Source organism: Cervus elaphus, chromosome 13, assembly GCF_910594005.1.
Source record: "Cervus elaphus chromosome 13, mCerEla1.1, whole genome shotgun sequence".
NCBI classification, from domain to species: domain Eukaryota; kingdom Metazoa; phylum Chordata; class Mammalia; order Artiodactyla; family Cervidae; genus Cervus; species Cervus elaphus.
The window spans coordinates 56,462,054-56,468,972 of record NC_057827.1 but is presented as its reverse complement, the minus strand read 5'-3'; positions in this window follow the sequence as shown (position 1 = coordinate 56,468,972).

Here is a 6,919-nt window from a genome sequence, read left to right as displayed (position 1 = left end):
AAGTATTTTAAAAAGTGTATAATCATGAAGAAAAATATGCTGAGATAGCCTTGAGGGCATATTCCTATTTAGTTTTTTATGTTCCAATTTTATTGAGATTTAATTGACATATAGCATTAATGTAAGTTTAAAGTATACAGCACGGTGATGTGACTTAGATACATAATGAAATGATTACTGCAATAAGTTTAGTGAACATCAATCACCTCATATAGATATAAAATTTAAAAAAATGAAAAAAATTTCCTGTGATGAGAACTTTTAGGATTTACTCTTTCATAAATAATATGCTACAGTGTTAATTATATCATGTACTTTATATCCCTAGTTTGTATCTTTCGCATCTTTTGACCACCTTTATCTAATTCTCCCTTCCCCCACATTCCACATCTTATAACCAGAAACCTGATCTCTGCTTCTATCAATCAGTTTGTGTGTGTGTTTGGTTGGGTGGCTTCAAGTTATAATTTACCTGCAAAACTATATTTGTTGTTGGTATACAACATAGTGACCCAATATTTCTATACATTGCAAAATGATCATCACAGTAAGTCTAGTTACCATCTATCACCATACAAAGATATAACATAATTATTGACTATACATGCCACACTATGCATTTCATAGCTGTGATTCATTTATTTTGCAGCTAGAAGTTTGTACCTGTTAATCTCCCTCATCTATTTCTCTCATCGCCTCAATACCCTGCCCTCTGGCAGCTACCTGTTTGTTTTCCGTATCTATGACTCTGTTTCTGTTTTGTTATATTTGTTCATTTTTTAAAAAAGTTCTTTTGTTTTTAATTGAGATATAGCCAGTGCAAAATATTACATAAGTTTCAGATGTATAATACAGTGATTCACAATTTTTAAAGGTTATAGTCGATTTATAGTTGCTATAAAATCTTGGCTATATTCACTACATTGGGAATATAGTTTTTATAAAATATTGTCTATATCTGTGGCTTATTTTATCCATAGAAGTTTGTCTTAACCCCCCACACTTATCTTGTCCCTCTGTACTTCCTTCTCCTCCCTGATGACCAATAGTGTTTTCTCAATATTTGTGAGTCTTCTTTTTTTGTTGTTGTATTTACTAGTCTTATATTTTAGATTCCACATATAAATGATCATACAGTTTTGCCTTTCTCTCTTTGACTTATTTCACTTAGCATAATACCTTCCAAGTCCATTCATGTTATTGCAAGTGCATCCATGTTATGGCAAAATTTAGTCCCTTTTTATGACTGAGTAGTATTCCATTGTGTATGTATGTATGTATGTATGTGTGTGTGTGTGTGTATATATATATATATATACACACACACCACATGTTTATCCATTCATCTGTAATGGACATTGAGGTTGTTTCCATATTTTGGCATTTATAAATACTGCTACTATGTATCTTTTTGAATTAGTAAGTTTGTTTTTTTCAGATATATACCCAGTAGTGGAATGGCTAAGTCATATGGTAGTTATATTTGTAGTTTTTGAGAAACCTTCATGATATTTTCCATAGCGGTTGCACCAATTTACATTCCTACCAACAGTGTATGATGGTTTCCTTTTCTATACATCCTTGCCAACATTTGTTGTTTGTGTTATTTTTGGTAATAACCATTCTGACAGGTGTGAGGTGATATCTCATTGTGGTTTTGATTTGAATTCCCCTGATGGTTAGCAATGTTGAATATCTTTTCATGTACCTGTTGTCCATCTACAATTTTTTTTAAGTCTATTCAATTCATCTGCCCATTTTTAAATTGGATTGCTTGTTTTTTTTTAAATTTTTTGAGTTGTATGAACTGTTTACATATGTTGGATATTAACACTTTATTGGTCATATCACTTGAAAATATTTTCTCCCAATCAGTAAGTTGTCTTTTCACTTCATCAATGGTTTTCTTTGCTTCACAAATATTTTCAAGATTAATTAGTTCCCATTTATTTATTTTTGCTTTTACTTCCTTTGCTTTAGGAGGCAGATCCAAAAAATATCTTGCTGTAACTTATGTCAAAGAATGTTCTGCTTATGTTTTCTTCTAGGAGTTTTATGGTTTCCAGTCTTATACTTAGGTCTTTAATCCATTTTGAGTTTATTATTGTGTATGGTGATAACGTTCTAATTTCATTCTATGACATGCATCTGTTCAGTTTTCTCAGAACCACTTATTGAAGAGCCTGTCTTTTCTCCATTGTATATTCTTGCCTCCTTTCTTGTAGATTAATTGATCATAAGTTTTTTTGTTTTTCTTTCTGGGTTCTCTATCCTGTTTCATTGATCTATGTATCTCTTTTTGTGCCTCTGTTTGGATGAGTATAGCTTTAGCCTGATATCTAGGAGCGTGTTTTCTTCAGCTGTGTTCTCTTTTTGAGTATTATTTTAGCTATTTGAAGTCTTTTGTGTAACCATACAAATTTTAGAATTATTTGTTCTAGTTTGGTGAAAAATACACTTGGTATTTTGATAGGGATTGCGTCATAACTTTGTTACTTTTTATGTAAAAATAAGTTTAATATTTTAATTTTAAATAGAGAATACTCACAAATCAAGAAGACATAAATAAATAAATAGAAGAAAATGAGCAAAAGACAAGGAAGAGTGTTTCATAATGGAAGAAGAGTGACTGAGCAACAAATATATGGAAGTATGTGCAACTTTAGCAATCAAAGAAATATAAATTACTATTGAGAGACAGTATTTTTAGCTAATTTAATTGACAAAATGGTTTCTTTTTTAAAAAATAAAATATATATTACTTCAGTATACAGTATTAAATAATCTACTTCATTATATGAATAAAAACAAGATTGGATCATTACCTATCAGCACATTTAAAAGATAATCCCAAAGAATTCCCTGGGAGTCCAGTGGTTAGGACTAGGTGCTTCTGCTCTGAGGGCCTGGATTCAATCCCTGGTTGGGGAACTAAAATCCCATAGCTGGCATGGCACCCCCCCAGATGATTCCAAAAGAATTAAATATTAAATGTTAGAGGTAATACTATAAAAATATTTGTAAGATATGTTAGAAATTTTTCATGATAAGAGAGGACTTTTTGAATTTCAAAAGCACAAAGCATAAGGGGGAAAATTTGTTTAATTACAGTACACAAATCTAAGAATTCATATCCAAAATGGACTCTGAACAGAATTGTTGTTATTGTTGTTCCGTCGTTGTGTTTGGCTCTTTGCAACACCATGGACCGCAGCATGCCGGGCTTCCCTGTCCATCATTCTCTCCCAGAGTTTGCTCAAACTCATATGCATTGAGTCAGTGATGCTATCCAACCATCTCATCCTGTCACCCTCTTCTCCTTTTGCCTTCAACCTTTCCCAGCATCAGGGTCTTTTCCAATGAATCGGCTTTTCTCATCAGGTTGCCAAAGTATTGGAGCTTCAGCTTCAGCATCAGTCCTTCCAGTGAACATACAGGGTTGATTTCCTTTAAGATTGACTGGTTTGATCTCCTTGCTGTCCAAGGGACTCTCAAGTCTTCTCCAGAACCACAGTTTGAAAGCATCAATTCTTTGGCACTCAGCCTTCTTTATGGTCCAACTCTCACATCTGTACATGACTACTGGAAAAGCCATAGCTTTGACAATATGGACCTTTGTCAGCAAAGTGATATCTCTACTTTCTAATATGCTGTTTGTCATAGCTTTCCTTCCAAGGAATAAGTGTCTTCTAATTTCATGGCTGCAGTCACTGTTCACAGTAATTTTGGAGCCCAAGGGAAAAAAAATATGCCACTGTTTCCAGTTTTTGAGTATCTTGACTGAGATGCAAATTTTCCTTAGTCACTGCCAGTATATTAGAAATTGCTTTAGTCTTTTTAACTAAATGTACTTTCAGTTTCCAGCATGAAATCTGGCATACTTGCTGAATCCATGAAATGTTTACCAGCAAGGTGGTCTCTTGCATTTTCAGTCTCTGTACTTATAATTTGAGAACATGAAGACAGAATTTGTTATAATCTTCTCTAAATATACTATTTTTTTCCTTAATTTTTAAAAATATTTCATATTGACTAGAGTTGACTTACAGTGTTGTGTTAGTAAGGGGATACAGCAAAGAGATTCAGTTATGCATATACATATACCTTTTCTTTTTCAGATTCTTTCCCATATCCATTATTACAGAGTATTGAGTAGAGTCCCCTGTGCTATACAGTAGGTATTTGTTGATTATCTATTTTATATATGAGAGTGTGTTTATGTTAATCTCTACCTCCTAATTTATCCCTCCCAATTTCCCCTTTGTTAACCATGTTTTTTTTCCAAGTCTGTGAGTCTCTTTCTGCTTTGTAAGTTCATTTGTATCTTTTTTAATTAAGATTCCACATATAAACGATATGATCTTTGTTTTTCTCTAACTTACTTCACTTAGTATGATAATCTCTAGTCCATCCATGTTGTTGCACATGACATTATTTCATTCATTTATACAACTGAGTAATATCCTATCGTATATATGTACCATATCTTCTTTATCCATTGACCAGGTGGCTGCAGGTCTAGAAGACTTTAGGCTGCCTGTCTGCTGATGGGTGGGGCTGTGTTCCTGCTCCTTTGGTTGTTTGGCCTGAGGCATCCCAACAATGGAGCCTGTAGTATGTTGTGTGGGACCAGGTCTTGGTGTCAAAATGGTAGTTTCCAGGAGAAGTGAAAGTTGCTCACTTTCACTTTGAGGAAAAAAAAGTCATGACTCTGCGACTCTTTACCAGCTGAACCACAAGGGAAGCCCCAGGAGAGATCATGCCAAATAGTACTCCCCAGCCCAGTATGTCTGACTTTGCTTTCCTGGTGGCTCAGATGATAAAGAATCTGCCTGCAATGCAGGATACCTGGGTTCTATTCCTGGGTCAGGAGGATTCCTTGGAGAAGGGAATGGCTACCCACTCCAGTATTCTTGCCAGGAGAATCCCATAACAAAGGAGTCTGGCAGGCTACAGTCCATGGGGTTGCAAAGAGTCAGACATGACTGATCAGCTAAGCACAGTACGTCTTGACACCAGTGTTCTTGTTCCCACAATAAGCCACAACTGTCGCCCTCTCTCCCTAGGAAACCCTCATTTGGTGGTTTGATGATGTTCTTCTGTTTTATGCTTGTGTTCTCTCTCTCTCTTTTTTTTTTTTTTTTTGGTTTTTGTTAATCTACTGTATGTTTTTGGTTTGTGGTTATCCTGTTTTTCAATTATGTTAATCCATTATTATATCTACTTGCTTTAGACTGGTAATCATATAGGCTTAAACACATTCTCGAAAAAAATCTACATTTTCTTACTCTCCAAAATTTTATGATTTTGATGTACTCTTTTATATACTCATTTTTATTCTTTTGCTATTCACTATAGTTATCTTCACTTTCATAAACATTTTTTATTTTTTAATCTGTGTAGTGGCTATTTAAGTGATTTATTTTCTAATTGTAATTTTCTCTTTCCTATAGATTCTTGCTTATTTTCTATTTAGAGAAGACCTTTCAGTATTACTTTTAGGCCAGGTTTAGCATTGTTATATTCTTTTGTTTTTTCTTAAAATTTATTTTTAATTGGAGCATAATTGTTTACAGTGCCGTGTTGGTTTCTGCTGTGCAACAATGTAAATCAGCTATAAGAACACACATATCCCCTCCCTTTTGAGCTGACCCTCTAGGTCATCACAGAGTGCCAAGTTGAGATTTCCCTGCTATAGAGCAGTGACCCATCAGCTATTTGCTTGTCTGAGAAATTCTTTATCTATCCTTCTATTCTAAATGATAATCTTGCTGGGTAGAGTATCCTAAGTTGCATGTTTTTCCCTTTTAGGATTTTGAATATATCTTGCCACCTCTTCTGGCCTGCAACTTTTCTGTAAAGAAATCAGCTGATATCCCTTTTAGCTAATTCTTTTTCTCTTGCTGCATTTATTTTTAAAACTTTTTTTATTTATTTGTTTTTATTTATTTGGCTGTGCCAGGCCTTAGCTATGGCACGTGGAATTTTCGGTCTTGATTGTGGCATGTGGGATCTAGTTCCTTGCCCAGGGATTGAACCTGGGCCCCCTACATTGGGAGCACAGAGTCTTAGCCACTGGACCACCAGGCAAGTCCCCTCTCTTGCTTCATTTAGAATTGTCTCTCTAACTTTTGCCATTTTAACTATAGTGTGTCTTATTGTAGGTCTTGTTTGACTTTATCTTGTTTGGTTCTCTCTGTGCTTCCTGCTCCTGGATATCTGTTTCCTTCTTCAAGTTTGGGAGTTTTCAGGCATAATTTTTTCAAATGTATTTTTGATCCCCTTTTCTCTTTCTTCCCCTTTTGGGATCCCAAATATGAATGATTGTCATGCTTTTTATTATTGCATTGGTCTCATATGTTGCTTTCATTTTTTTCATTTGTCTTTCTGTCTTCTGTTCTAATTGGATAATTTTCATTATTCTATCTTCCAGATCACTTATTTGTTCTTCTACATTATTCAGTTTGCTATGCCTAGGCTTTAGCTCAGTTTTTGTCTCAGCAAATGAGTTTTCTAATTTACTTGGTTCCTTTTTATAGTTTCTAGTTCCTTTTTACAGTAATCTGCATTTATATCAATAGCCTTTCTTAATTCCTTCATTATTTTGTATTACCTCCTTTTGAACCAGTGTCTATTAGAGTGAAGAGGACTGTTTCATCATTTGTTCTTTCAAGGGAATTCTCTTAATCTTTTAGTTGGGAGTGGTTCCTCTGTTTCTTCATTTTACTTATTTTCTTCTGTCTCTATGAGTTTAGGGGAAACAGTTACCTACTGTGGTCATGGAGGGTTGCATCCCCAAGTAGCCTGTGTGTGTCTAGTATTTTTGGTGCAAGAGCTGTTTTTAGTAAGGATATCTGCTGCATTTTTCCTCAGTGTATGCTGGTTGTTTTCCCTTTGATAGAGGGTATGACTGGTGTGG